The following is a 15946-nucleotide window of genomic DNA, read 5'->3' on the forward strand; positions in this document are numbered from 1 at the left end:
TATAGGTAGGATGGTTGGATGACAGTTCTGGTGGATTTTCTTAAAGTAGGAGTAGGTGGAGAAGGCTAATCCACACAAGCCGGAGAGAATGAAGGGGCAGAATAAGAGGTAGAAGGAGAAGAAACAGGAGAGGTAGAAGATGTATCAGGAATGTCTGTTGCAACAATAGGAGGGGAAGAAGTATTAGATGTTGCAGGTACAATCAAACCTCTCTATAACAATCTCGTTTGTTCCAAATATTTTTGGCTATTATAGCGAAATATTATTATAGAGAACATATATTATAACATAACATAAAAATTGGCTCTGAAAAAGCTTGAATTTTATAGTAAAATATTGTTATATAGGGATGCTGTTATAGAGAGGTCTGGCTATACACCTGTTGCATCAGTAGGTGTAGGAGAAGAATCGATGTAACGATCCGGCCGGTGGTCTTAAGAATTTACACACCGAGCCCACATTAACTTCTTTCCCCAAGTTTATTTCTGCTATTTTGATTTGCTGGAATGTTCGATTTTGAGTTTCGAAGAGTTTTGGAACACTTAGTCCCTAAATGAGAGCTTAAGTATTGGAAAGTTGACCGTAGTCGGAACAGTATGAAGACAGACTCAGAATGGAAATTCGATGGTTCTGTTATCTCTGTTGGGTGATATTGGGCTTAAGGGCGTGTTCAGATTGTATTTTGGAGGTCCGTAGCTAATTTAGGCTTGAAATGCCGAAAGTTGAATTTTTGAAGTTTCTGGTTTGATAGTAAGAATTTGATCCGAGGATCAGAATGGAATTTCGGAAGTTGGAGTAGCTCCGTAGTGTTTAATGTGATGTGTGTGCAAAATTTCAGGTCATTCGAAGAGATTTGATAGACTTTTTAATCGAAAGCGTATTTTTAGAGTTTTTGGAATTTTTAGGTTTGAATCCGATAAAAAAAATAGGTGCTTTGATGTTGTTTTGAGCGTTCTGAAGGTTGGAACAAGTTTGAATGATGTTTTAGGATTGGTTGGCAGGCTTGGTTGAGGTCCTAGGGGCCTCGAGTGTGTTTCAGATGCTCAACGGGTCATTTTTGGACTTAGAGAATTGCAGAAAAATGTTGCAGCAGTCAGTTCTGATTTCCTTCTTCTCGTATGCAAGTGGGGTCTCGCGTTCGCGAAGAGGAGCTGGGGCTGGTAAGGAATTAACGCTTCGCGTTCGCGAAGGAGCTTATGCGTTCGGGAGGCTGTGGGATTTTGTGCCTACGCGTTCGCGAAGGCAGTCTCGCGTTCGCGTAGAAGAAGATAAATGATCATCGCGTTCACGGCTCAAGCATCACTTTCGCGAAGTGGGAGACTGGCCAGTGGAACTTTAGTACATCGTGTTCACGACCGTAGCCTCGCGTTCGCGAAGAAGGAAATACCTGGGAAGAATATAAAATTTCAAAATCGAGTGTTTAGCCATTTTTATCAAATCTTAAGCTTGGGAGCTCGAATTTGAGAGAGATTTTAAGGGATTTTCAGAGATATCAATTGGGTAACGATTTTTAACTCCTTTTTGCTTGTAACCCACTAATCTAAACATGAATTCTTCATTAAATTTCGGAATTTGTATGAAAATTTGGGGAAGAGTTCTTAGACCAAAAATTTGAGTTTTGATTGGGGATTTGACATCGGATTTGGATAATTTTTGTATGGTTAGACTCGTGAGAGTATGAGAATTCTGAAAATATAAATTTTACCTGATTTTGAGACGTGGGCTCGAGGGGCATTTTGGTCATTTTACCTAATTTCGCGTATTAACTTAGAATTTAATTGTAGAATCAGTTACTTGAAGTGTTATTTATATTATGAAATTGAATAGAATAGATATGAGCCATTTGGAGTCGAGTACTCGTGGCAAGAACGTGGTCTTGGGTTGATTTTGAGCCGGTTCGAGGTAAGTGGCTTGTCTAACCTTGTGTGGGGGACCTTCCCCTTAGGATTTTGTATATTTGGTAATTGAAATACCTTGTACGTGAGGTGACGAGTGCGTACTTGTGCTAATTGTTGGAAATCCGGTGTTCATTAAGTAATCACCAGTATGTTTCCTTTCCTGTTTTTATTACTTGCACTATTAAGCCTGTTGTTAGCTTAGGAAAGTATGTCTAAGTGACTTAATTGCGTTATTTGCTCAACCTGCCTTACCTGAATTCTGTGCACCATGCTAGGCTAGAATCACTTGTTGCCTTAATATGAAATTTTTCCATTTCGTTATATTTTCCTGTTGCTACTGTGTATTTATTTTGGGACTACAGATATGGGATTCCGGTAGCTCCCCATTGTCTGTTTATTTTGGGACTACGGATGTGAGATTCCAGTAGATGCTCCTTCATAGTTATATGGAACTACGGGAATGCACCCTGTAGATTCCCCAGTATTGGGTATTTACATTTAGGACTACGGAACGAGGTTCTGGTAGATCCTCGCGCACTATGAGTTGTACTATGGGACGGGATTCCGGGAGATCCATTAGATATGTACATATGGGACTATAGGACGGTATCTTGGGAGATCCCTGATTGTTATTATTGATGCTGAGATGTATTCCTTTCCGTGTTTACCTTGCTTCTGTATAGTTGTTGCTATCTTGTACATCCTGTGTTATTTTATTGTTGTACTTATTTGTACTGTTCTATTCTATACTGTTGATCTTTATATTTTATTTAACCTCAGTAGAGCCCTGATCTTCCTCGTTACTATCCGATCGAGGTTAGGTTTGGCACTTACTGAGTACCACTGTGGTGTACTCATGCCCCTTCTGCGCATGTTTTTCATATGCAGATGTAGGTACTGCGACTCAGTACTATCACCCTTGAGGCGAGGCAATTTCTCCAGCGACTTCGAGGTATATCTGCTGCGTCCGCAGACCAAGGAGTCCCTTTCTATTCTAGCTTTTAAACATTTGCCCATGTATTTCTTTCCCTTGTTAGATATTCTGGAGTTAGATTGTGTAGTGATCCTTAGCTTGTGATTCATGGGTTTTCGGGTCTTGAAAGTATGTATTGGTTTGAGAGTTAACTATTGTGTATGCCGAGCGACGCTTTTAAACACTGTTTTATAGTTCTTCTTTCTGTTTTAAATTGTTTTTATTCCGCACTTGGTTTATCTTCCGCAATTTAGGCTTACCTAGTCGTAGAAGACTAGGTATCATCACGATAGTTCACGGAGGGCGAACCGGGGTCGTGAAAAGTTGGTATCAGAGCTCTAGGTTCATAGGAGTCATGGATCACAAGCCGATTTATTAGAGTCTCGCTGATCGGTACAGAGACGTCTGTACTTATCTATGAGAGGCTATGTAATTGTTAGGAAAATTTCACTTCATTTGATTTCCTTGTCATGCGATATTTTGACATCACAATTCTAAACTTCTATCTTCTATTCTCTTATAGATGGTGAGGACATGCGCTACCCGAGGTGATCACTCACTCGTGCCCCCTACTACAGCCGTTAAAGGCCAGGGTCGGGGTAGAGGCCGAGGACGCGCATGTGGTGCAGCCAGAGCACCTGCGCGAGCTGCCACCGAGGTACCACCAGCAGTTCCAGCCGGAGTCCAGGCACCTGACATGCCTACTGCTACTACTACTCCAGCTCTTCAGGAGACTCTGGCACAGTTCATGAGCATGTACACCACTCTGGCTCAGGCAGGGTTGTTTCCCCTTGCTGCAGCTACATCTCAGGCCGGGGGAGGAGCACAGACTCCCTCCGCCCGCACTCCTAAGCAGCGAGTGCATGTTGATCAGGTCCCAAAGATTATTCCTGTACAACCTGCAGTGCCAGTTCAACCCGAGGACAGGGTAGTGGCTTTCGAGGAGGAGCAGCTGAGGCTTGAGAGGTTCAAGAGGTACAAGCCTCATGTATTCAGCGGTCTAGCATCGGAGGGTTCTCTGGGATTTCTAGATGAGAGTTACCGCATTCTCCATACCATGGGTATATCAGGATCGAGAGGGGTTTCCTTTACTACCTTCCAGCTTCGAGGAGCCGCCTATGAGTGGTGGCACACCTATGAGTTAGACAGTCCGGATGAGGCTGCTTCACTGACTTGGTATCATGACCCGGATTTCCCATCCTCGGAAGTCGTGATGGTGCCTACTAATGTGAGCTAGGCAAGACAAACCCTTACACTAATTACTTTATTATCCATTTCTTTCGTTTTAACAAACATAAAGCGATAACGTATAAACAACGAAAATTTAATTTTAGTGGAAGAAAACCATAAATATCTGAAGTCTGTATCTATTACAACTGCTTAAGGCTTTATCACCAAAACTTGGTGTCACAGTACCACAAATGGTCTAAGACTACTAAATACAAGGTCTGAAAATAAGAGTCACATTGTTTCTGAAGCAGAAAGATGAAACAGGAAATAAAAGATAAAGGAGACGCCAGGGCCTGCTGACGCCTGCAGGTCTACCTTGGATCTCCGCGTGGACTGAAGGTATCCTCCAAGTTACGGTCCAAGAGCTGCTCTGAGATCTGCACATAGTGCAGAGTGTAGTATCAGCACAACCGACCCCATGTGCTAGTAAGTACCTAGCCTAACCTCAGCTAAGTAGTGACGAGGCTAGGACCGAACTACCAAATAAACCTGGGCAGTTATATAATATACAGTGGAAAGTAAAGCAGAAATAAACAAGTAAAGATGGGAGAGAGGGAAAACATGCTTCGGGGAATAACAGGTAACAACACAATATCAAGAGAATTATAAAGGAACCAAAATCCAACTACTAACAAGGGTAAGGAAAAATGAAGGCAGAATTCACTTTCATTCCACATCTTGTTGCAGGCGTGCAACTCGATCCCAATTCATTTATCTCGTTGCAGGCGTGTAACCCAATCCCATTTCACATATCTTGTGGCAGGCGTGCCACCCGCTCCCATTTCAAATATCTTGTGGCAGGCATGTCGCCCGCTCCCATTTCATATATCTTGTGGCAGGCGTGCCACCTGCTTCCATTTCAAATGTCTCGTGGCAGGCGTGCCACCCACTCCCCTTTCAAGTATCTCGTGGCAGGCGTGCCACCCGCTCCCATTTCAAGTATCTCATGGCAGACGTGCCACCCGCTCCCATTTCAAGTATCTCGTGGCAGGCGTGCCACCTGCTCCCATTTCATATCAACAACAAACACAAAGAATCCCGACAAAGGGACAAGAACAATATAAACAATTCCCGGCAAGGGAACATTAATATTTCAACAATGTCCCGGCAAGGAACAATGATATTTCAACAATATCCCGGCAAGAGAACAATTATATCAAACAAACGTCCCCGCAAGGGAACAATGATATTTCAACAATATCCCGACAAGGGAACAATAATATCAAATAAACGTTCCGGCAAGGGAATAATGATGATAATAACATGTGAGTCACAATAAGCCACAACGGAAACATAACAATTTTAATACAAGACCCACGGGCATGTTTGACACCGAAGTATAGATACTCGTCACCATGCCTATACGTCGTACCCGCAATTAACACGTAGAAAATAAGACACAACTCCTAATCCCTCAAGCTAAGGTTAGACCAAACACTTACCTCGATGCCACGAACACAATTCACATTTCAATTATAGCTTTATCCCTTGATTCCACTACCAATTCGCTCGAATCTAGCCACAAGTTACTTAGTTACATTAATAAACGCTAAATGAATCAATTCGAATGCATGAAAATGAATTTTTCACTCAGGAATTTCAATATTCTAAAATGAACCACTGGGCCTCTGATGCTCGTACTTAACCTGTTGACAATTCAAACACCGAGCCATATAGGCAACGATATCCTTCTTTATTCTCCGCCGCCAATAATGCTGTCGCAAATCCTGATACATCTTTGTGGTGCCCGGATGGATAGAGTACCGGGAGCTATGGGCCTCCTCTAAAATCAACTCCCGAAGCCCATCCACATTAGGCATACAGACTCAACCCTGCAATCTCAAAACTCCATCATCACCTAAGGTAACCTGCTTGGCACCTCGTGCTGCACCGTGTCTCTAAGGACACACAAATGGGGATCATCATACTGCCGATCACGGATACGCTCCAATAAAGAAGAACGAGCGACTGTGCAAGCTAACACACGACTGGGCTCAGAACCATCCAACCTCACGAACTGATTGGCCAAAGCCTGAACATCCAAAGAAAGGGGTCTCTCACTGACCGGAATATAAGCAAGGCTGCCCATACTGGCTGACTTCCTACTCAAAGCATCGGCCACCACATTGGCCTTTACCAGATGATATAAGATGGTGATATCATAGTCCTTCAACAACTTCAACCACCTTCTCTGCCTCAAATTCAACTCCTTTTGCTTGAACAAATACTGCAGACTTTTGTGATCCGTGAACACCTCACATGCCACGCCATACAAATAATGCCTCCAAATCTTCAACGCGTGAATACTGGCTGCCAACTCCAAATCATGAACCGGATAGTTCTTCTCATGAATCTTCAACTGCGCCCGAATCATAGGCAATGATCGTGCCACCCTGCATCAACACTGCACCAAGTCCAATACGAGATGCATCACAATAAACTGTATAAGGCCCTGCACCGGTGTCGTAGTCAAAGCTATCTTGAGCTTCTGAAAGCTCGCCTCACTCTCGTCTGACCACTTGAACTGGGCACTCTTCTGGGTCAGCCTAGTCATCGGGGCTGCGATAGATGAAAAACCCTCCACGAACCGATGATAGTAGCCTGCCAATCCCAAGAAACTCCGAATCTTTGTAGCTGATGTTGGTCTAGGCCAGTTTTTGACCAAGCTCATTCTTCTTCGGATCAACCTGAATACCCTCTGCTAATGCAACATGACCCAGGAATACAACTGAACTTAACCAGAACTCACACTTCGAGAACTTAGCATATAACTGACTATCCCTTAAGGTCTGAAGAACCACTCTAAGATGATGCCCGTGCTCCTCCCGACTATGGGAATAGATCAAAATATCATCAATGAAGACTATCACGAACGAATCCAAGTACGGCCTGAACACTCGGTTAATCAAATCCATAAAAGCTTTTGGGGCATTTGTTAACCCGAATGACATCATCAAGAACTCATAATGCCCGTATGGGGTGCAGAAAGCTGTCTTAGGGACATCGGATGCCCTAATCCTCAACTGATGGTAGCCAGATCTTAAGTCAATCTTCAAAAATACCTTGGCACCCTGAAGCTGATCAAACAAATCATCAATCCTCGACAATAGATACTTATTCTTGATGGTAACCTTGTTCAACTGCCGGTAATCAATACACATTCTCATCGATCCGTCCTTCTTCTTAACAAACAACACTGGCGCACCCCAAGGTGAAACACTAGGTCTAATGAAACCCTTCTCAAGCAGGTCTTGCAACTGCTCCTTCAACTCTTTCAACTCAAGTGGGGCTATACGATACGGCAGGATAGAAATAGGCTGAGTGCCCGGAGCCAAATCAATGCAAAAGTCAATATCCCTGTCGGATGGCATACCCGATAGGTCTGAAGGGAAAACTTTAGGAAACTAACAAACAACGGGCACAGAATCAATAGAAGGAACCTCCGCACTAGAATCACGAACATACGCCAAATAGGCCAAACACCCCTTCTCGACCATACACCGAGCCTTCACATAAGAAATAACACTACAGGTAGAATGACCAGGAGTCCCTCTCCATTCTAAACGAGGTAAACCCAGCAAGGCTAAGGTCACACTCTTGGCATGACAATCCATTATAGCATGGTAAGGTGATAACCAGTCCATCCCCAATATGACATCGAAACCAACCATATCTAGAAGAAGCAAATGTTCATGAGTCTCAAGACCCCAATCACCAGTATACAAGAACGATGGACTCAATCTACCACAATAGAATCACCCACCGGTATATACACATAAACAAAAGCACTCAAAGAATTACTAGGCATAACCAGATATAGTGCAAAATAAGATGACACATACGAGTATGTAGACCCTGTATTAAATAACACTAAAGCATCTCGATCACAAACCAGAACCGTACCTGTGATAACTGCATCAGAAGCCTTATCCTCGGGCCTGGATGGAAGAGCATAAAATTGGGGCTGGGCACTACCACCCTGAACTAAATCTCTAGGACGGCCTGCTACTGGCTGGCCTCCACCTCTAGTGGCCTGAGCTCCACCTCTAATACCTCTACCTCCATCTCTAGCACCTCTACCCCTACCTCTAGCTGGCTGGGTGGGATGTGAAACACCTGGTGCCTAAACTATGGCACGGGAACCCTAATACTGAGAGCTACCCGATGCTCGAGGGCAATACCTAGCAATGTTCCTTGTGTCGCCACAAGTAAAACAAGCCCTCGGCTGCTGGGGCTGACAACCCTGGAAACTCTGAAGCGGCGGTGCACTGATAGGAGCTGGTGGTGCACTATAGGACTACTGATCAGAATATTGTATACGGGGACCATGACCACCTGAAGCACCATGAGAAACCTGAAACGCTGACTGAAAATGCCTGGAAGGATGGCCTCTACCATACGAATCCCTACCTCCAAACGATGTACCACTGAATCGGCCTGAATGACGAGTCATCTTGTCAGACCCCTGACCACCTCCCTACGATAGAACCATCTCAACTCTCCGGGCCACATTGGCTACCTCTTAGAAGGAAATATCACTCCTTGTCTCCCTAGCCATCTATCGGCTGAATAAGTCCCTCAATGAACCTCCTCACCCTCTCTCTCTCTCAGTGGGAAGTATGATAAGAGCGTGATGAGCCAAGTAGATGAATCTGGTCTCATACTGGGTAACATTCATAGAACCCTGCTGGAGACACTCAAACTTCCTCCGATAGGCCTTTTTTTGAGTGATGGGGAGAAAATTCTCCAAAAATAGCTGAGTAAATTGCTCCCAAGTCAAAGCTGGCAATCCGACTGGTTTAGCCAAACAGAAATCGCTCTACCAAGTTTTGGCAAATCCAGACAAGCGAAAAGTAGCAAAATCGACCCCATTGGTCTCAACTATCCCCATGTTCCTGAGAACCTCATAGCAGCTGTCTAGATAATTTTGGGGATCCTCAGTAGATGCACTGCTGAAAGTAGTAGTGAAGAGCTTGGTGAACCTATCCAACCTCCACAAAGCATCGCCAGACATAGTTGCACCATCACCGGTCTGAGCTACCACACCCGGCTGATCTGCTCCAACTAGCTGAACCGCTGGAGTCTGAAACTGGGGAGCTACCTGCTCCGGAGTGCGAGTAGCAGGAGTCTAGGATCCTCCTCTATCCTGAGAGACGGCTGGTGCTACAAGAAGCAAGCCTGCCCGGGTGACACTCTCCATAAGGCCCACTAGGCGGACCAGAGCATCCTGAAGAACTGGGGTGGCAATAAACCCCTCTGGGACCTAAGCTGGACCCACCAAAACTGCTGGGGCCGAAACCTCATTATCAAAATCAACCAGAGGCTCCGCTGTTGGTGCTGCTGCTCGGGGCTGAGCTCTGCCCCTACCTCGGCCTCTAGCACGGCCTCGGCCTCTGCCCTTCATGGGAGCTACTGCTGGGGGCTCGGGCTGCTGGTCAGTGGATGAGGAAGCGCGTGTACTCTACATCTGCAAAAGAATAGAGTAGAAATTCAATTATCATTGAGAAACCAAACCGCACGATAAGAAATAATAAATGTGAAGTTTTTCCTAACTCTGTAGCCTCTGGGGGATAAATACAGACGTCTCCGTACCGATCCCTCAGACTCTACTAAGCTTGTCTGTGACTGTGAGACCCATGTAACCTAGAGCTCTGATACCAACTTGTCACGACCCAGATTTTTTGTCCTCGGAAGTCGTAATGGCGCCTACTAATGTGAGCTAGGCAAGCCAAACCCTTAAAATAATTACTTCATTATCCATTTCTTTCTTTTTAACAAACATAAGGCGATAATGTATAAACATCGGAAATTTAATATTAGCGGAAGAAAACCATAAAATATCTAAAGTATGTATCTATGATAACTGCTTAAGCCTTAATCACCTAAAACTTGGTGCCATAGAGCCGATTGAGACCAGAGCCGATTTATTGTTGCTCAGCATGGTAGATTTTGATATTATCTTGGGCATGGACTGATTGTCGCCCCATTATGATATTCTTGATTGTCACGCCAAAACTGTGACGTTGGCTATGCCAGGTGTACCATGTGTTGAGTGGAGGGATACTTTAGATCACACTCCCAGTAGAGTTATTTCTTTTCTTAAAGCTCAGTGTATGGTTGAGAAGGGGTGTGACGCGTATTTAGCTTATGTGAGAGATGTCAGTATTGATACCCTTCGGTTGATTCAGTTCCAGTAGTACGGGATTTTTTCGATGTGTTTCTAGCTGATCTTCCGGGCATGCCGCCTGATAGAGATATTGATTTTTGCATTGATCTGTTGCCAGACACTTAGCCCATTTCTATTCCTCCGTATCGTATGGTGATAAGTGCATTTTACCAGATGTTAACCATATAAATTCTCTCATAAAAACATATAAATTATCATGTTTCCTCCCTATTCTTAACTTTATTTTGCAAGAATAATTATAGCAGAATTATTGTGCGCACCATGAAAAAAGGAAAATAAATATTCAAGAAAAATACAACAAAGAAGTGTAAGATCGAGCTATGATTCATTATTGTCGTGACAATGCACCAAGTCTCGATTTGACATGATGAAATCTAAACTTAGAATTGCAGAATTCTCATCTCTACAATTTCAAAATCTAGATTTGCCATTGAAATCTAGCACCAAATCGAGAATTCAAATTCTCATATCTGCAAATGCAAAATCTAGATTTGCCATGATGAAATCGACGAAATCTAAACTTAAAATGACGAAATCTCATATCTGCAAATGCAAAATCTAAATTTGCCATGAAAATCTAGCACCAAATCGAGAAATCATCATGAAACTTTCTTATATAAAGAGATGTTGCCCGATCAGAGGAATGACAGTAGAGAGAAAGCTTAGAGTTAGAAGTCTAAATCCAAATTCTTAATAAGCTTCTCTACTTTATTTCTTTCACCAGTATCGAGTTATCTTTTCTTTTAAATCACAATAGTGGTTTCGTTGTTGTTTCTAAATAAATTTCAGTGTAGGAAATTACTCTAGTTCTTGCTTTTAATTAAATAACGGGAATTATTCTTCTTGAATATTTCTTTCTATTTTCTTATTTAATGGACAAGAATATTTCCATTGTTAGTACTAATTCCAGTATGGAGTAACTTTTCTTGTGTTGGGAGAAAGACTCATCTTAATATTTCTATATAATAGTAGATATTATTCCTCAAATTCACTTGCTTGAGCTTTATTTAACTTTTATTTGCTTTTACAGTTAGACGTTATTTAATTTATTAACATCTATCTATCTTGTACTACATATTAACTGTTTATTAATTCTTTAATCGAGAGAGGCGGAAGAAATAATATAGTTAAGTGTAGTATTGATAAATGTTAATATTTATTCAGTAACATCTATCTCTTTTATGTTATAATTAATTTTACACTTATTTGTAATCGAGAGAGGCGAATAGTGTAATAATCAGTTATAACAAGTAGGGTAACCGAAAGGGACTTACTAACAAGAGCGTGTTTTAGTTCAATAATATATTTCTGGTTCTTTAATATTACTAGTTTGAAGATTAATTTGAATAATCGAGAGGAGTGCAATTAATTATTTATCTTAAGTAATAATATATATTTGTAATCGTGAGAGGCATTTATACATTTTTGAGAAATAGAAATTGAAGAATAATACTTCTACTATATAATAGAAATATTAAGTGAAGTCAAAATCCCAACACCTTTTATTATATTTGTGAAAAACAAAATATTTTCTACTGCTCTATTTATGTATTTTTAGTTAGTTAATTTACAACTCAACTCTTTCTGATTTTCTCAAATAGTAACTAAAATAAGAAACGTCTGTAGAATAGATAAACCAATCTCTGTGGGTTTGATATCTTTTTATACTATAATTTGACAAAGTACGAGTTTAATTTATACACATGCCAGACTCTCGTCAAATATTTGGTGCCGTTGCCGGGGATTGGCACCATCTACTTCAGATTAATTGTTTTGTTATTAATTTGAGAACTTACTATTATTATTGTTATTATTATTATTATTATTATTATTATTATTATTATTATTATTATTATTATTATTATTATTAGTAGTAGTAGTAGTAGTAGTAGTAGTAGTAGTAGTAGTAGTAGTATTAACAATATTACTATTTACTATCGTTTTCTTTCATCCATCTTTTTAATTTTTATTTTACACTACAATATCATACTATTATTTTTATAATCAGCTAGCTCTTTTCATAAATTAAAAAAAATTGCTTTAAGGATTTCAGGTAGTTTATGACTCGCTCTTCTACAAAAGAGTTGGCAAATTATGACCCAGAAATTGAAAAATCTCTTCGATTGTGCAGGAAAGGACAAACATCATCTCCTCAAATTATAGCTTGTGAAGAAATGGAGAATGAAGAGCCTAACAATAACCAACTTCCACCATATCAAGTGGAAGAACAGTTCGATGAGGTGCCTCCACGACGTGACAAAATACTCAGAGATTATGCAAGGCCAGATCATTTTGAAGGAGAATCAAGTGTGAGGAGACCACCAATTGGAGTAAACAACTTTGAAATTCACACAGGCTTGATTCAAATCATTCAACAGTCATGTCAGTTTACTGGTGATACGAGTGAAGATCCTCACACCCATCTAATTGATTTTCTTTAATTAGTTGAAACTTGCAAGTATAATGGAGTCACAACAGATGCTATTAGGTTGCGACTTTTTCCTTTTTCATTAAAAGGTGAATCCAAAATATGGTTGCGAAGTCTGCCAAGAGATTCAATCACTACATGAGACCAAATGACTCAAAAATTTCTTAATAAATATTTTTCACTTGCAAAAACATTTAAAATAAAGCAAGAAATCAATAATTTTATGTAGATAAATTCTGAATCTGTATACCAAGCATGTGAACGATTAAAAGTAATGCTAAGAAAATGTCCACACCATGGTATCCAAGATCCTGATATCTTATATATTTTTTATCATGGTCTTAAACCCTATGCTAGAAATGTTATTGATGCAGCATCATGAGGATCCATAATAAGCAAAACCACTGTAGAAGCCATGCAGTTGCTCAATGAAATTTCAGAAAACGCTGTTCAATGGCCCTCTGACAGAATGGTCATGAAAAAATCAGTAGGAGTCAATCAAGTTGAAATTTGGAATTTATTAGTGCAACAAATTGCAACTCTGACACAAAAAAGTTGAGGCTTTTCAGGTAAATACTCAATCATCATCTCAATTTGAGAACTGTGATATTTGTGGAGGTAATCATTTCAATCATGAGTGCCAAGATTCAATGCAAAATGAAGAACAAGTAAATATTATTGGTTATAGAACCAGTTATCCATTCGGTAGTCCCATGGCACAAAAACATTCGGGATTCCAATAGAGTAACCCAAATGATGCTGAAAATCCTCAAAGATTTTTCAATCAAAAGCAGCAGGTACAGGGACCACCTGGTTATCAAAATCAAAACGGAGGGCAACAAGATTTCCAGAAATATCAACAGCCGCCCTAAAGATCTCATCAGTAAAGCCTCGAAGACATGATGTACAAATTCATTAAGGCTACTGATGAGAAGGTTGAAAGTCAAAGTTCAGCCATCAAGAATTTAGAAATCCAAATGATCCAATTAGAAACCCTCATGTCTTAACAAATAAAAGGTACTCTACCAAGCAACACCGAAAAAATCCAAAGGAACAACTCAAAGCCATCTCTCTGCGGTCAGGTAAAACTCTTGATGATCCATATGCAGATAGACAAGAAAAACCACAAGAAGTGGAATAGGTAAATGAAGGTAAGAATAAAAGAGACTCTAAACTTCTAAAAGAACAAAAATAAAAAGGAAAAAAGGTACAAGAAAATGAATTGAAGACAAATCCTCACTCTGTACCCCTCCCGTTTCCCCAAAAAATGAAAAGGGAAAATCTTGACAAACAATTTTCAAAGTTTCTAGATATTTTGAAGCAACTTTACATTAGCATACCTTTCACAAATGCTTTGAAACAAATGCCTAAATTTCTTAAAGAAATTATGTCAAGTAAAAGAAAATTGGGAGAAGTTTCAGTGGTTAAGCTTACGGAAAAATGTAGTGTTATCCTTCAAAATAAACTCCCATAGAAACTTGGTGATCTAGGAAGTTTTACAATTCCTTGTACCGTGGGAGGTACTCACTTTGAAAGGCGTTATGTGATTCAGGTGCCTCAATAAATCTAATGCCTTTTTCAATTTTCAGGAAATTAGAACTTGGTGAAATAAAAGATACTGGTGTGTCTCTTCAATTAGCTGATCAAAGTACTAAGAGACCAAAAGGAATTATTGAAAATATCATTGTTAGAGTTGACAAATTGTTATTCCCAGTAGAATTTATAGTGCTTGAAATGGAAGAAAATACTGAGGTACCATTAATTTTAGGTAGACCATTTCTCGCAACAGGAAGAGCAATTATTGATGTTCATCAAGAATAGTTAATATTGCGAGTTGATAAGGAAAGAGTAATATTTGACATACAGAAAATGATAAAATTTTCTGGGGATGAGTCATCATCATCTTATTTTCAAATTGACTTACTAGATGACCTTGTAGACGAATACAAAAATAATCAGTTAATTATTGATTCATTGGAGAGATGTTTGTCTAGGTAAAGTACCATAAGTGATGATAACCCCGTAATTAGAGAACAAGCTGTAATTCTAGAAAAAGAGTCAGAAAATGAGAAAGTCTCATAAGAAGGAGTTCAATTAAAAATTGAACTGAAAGAACTTCCCTCTCATTTAAAATATGTGTTTTTGAACCTGAATTATTTCCAGTAATCATTTCATCTTCTTTGACTATAGAACATAAAAGCAAACTGATTGGAGTCTTGAGAAAACACAAAACAACCTTAGGGTGGATTATAGCTGATATCAAAGGAATCCGTCCAGCTATTTGTATGCACAAGATTCTTATGGAGAATGATTATAAGCCAATAGTCCAAACCACAAAGGAGACTAAGCCCAGCAATGCAGAAAGTCGTCAAGAAAGAAGTGGCGAAACTTCTGGCAGCAGGTATCATTTATCCAATATCTGATAGTCCTTGGGTAAGTCCTATACAAGTAGTACCAAAGAAAGGAGGTATGAAAGTAATAAAAAATGAAAATAATGAACTCATACCTACTAGAATAGTCACAGGATAGAGAGTCTATATTGATTACAGACGACTTAATGATGCCACAAGGAAAGATCATTTTTCTTTGCCTTTTATTGATCAAATGCTTGAAAGAGTTGCAGGCCATGGTTTTTACTGTTTTCTTGACAGATATTTTGGGTATAATCAAATACCAATTGCTCCAGAAGATCAAGAGAAAACCACATTCACATGCTCCCAAGGTACGTATGCTTACCGAAGAATGCCATTTGGACTATACAATGCTCCTGCTACATTTCAGCGTTGTATGTCAGAAATTTTCTCAGATATGATTGAAAAGTTTTTTGAAATATTTATGGATGATTTCACACTTTTTGGTAATACATTTGAAGATTGTCTCTATAATTTAACTTTGGTGCTTAAAAGATGTGAAGAGACAAATTTAGTTCTTAATTGGGAAAAATGTCATTTCATGGTAATAGAGAGAATTGTTTTAGGACATAAAATTTCTGCTAAAGGGATATAAGTTGATAATGATAAAATTAATTTTATAGCAGGATTACCCCCGCCTACCACTGCTAAAGGCATTAGAAGTTTCCTAGGGCATGCAGGTTTTTATAGAAGGTTTATAAAAGGTTTTTCAAAATCTCAAAACCTCTGACTAACCTACTGATGAAAGATGTGAAGTTTGAATTTTCAGATGATTGCAGAAAAACATTTAAGATTCTCAAGGAACATTTGACTAATGCT

Source organism: Nicotiana tabacum, chromosome 11 (genome assembly GCF_000715075.1).
Source record: "Nicotiana tabacum cultivar K326 chromosome 11, ASM71507v2, whole genome shotgun sequence".
Lineage (NCBI taxonomy): Eukaryota > Viridiplantae > Streptophyta > Magnoliopsida > Solanales > Solanaceae > Nicotiana > Nicotiana tabacum.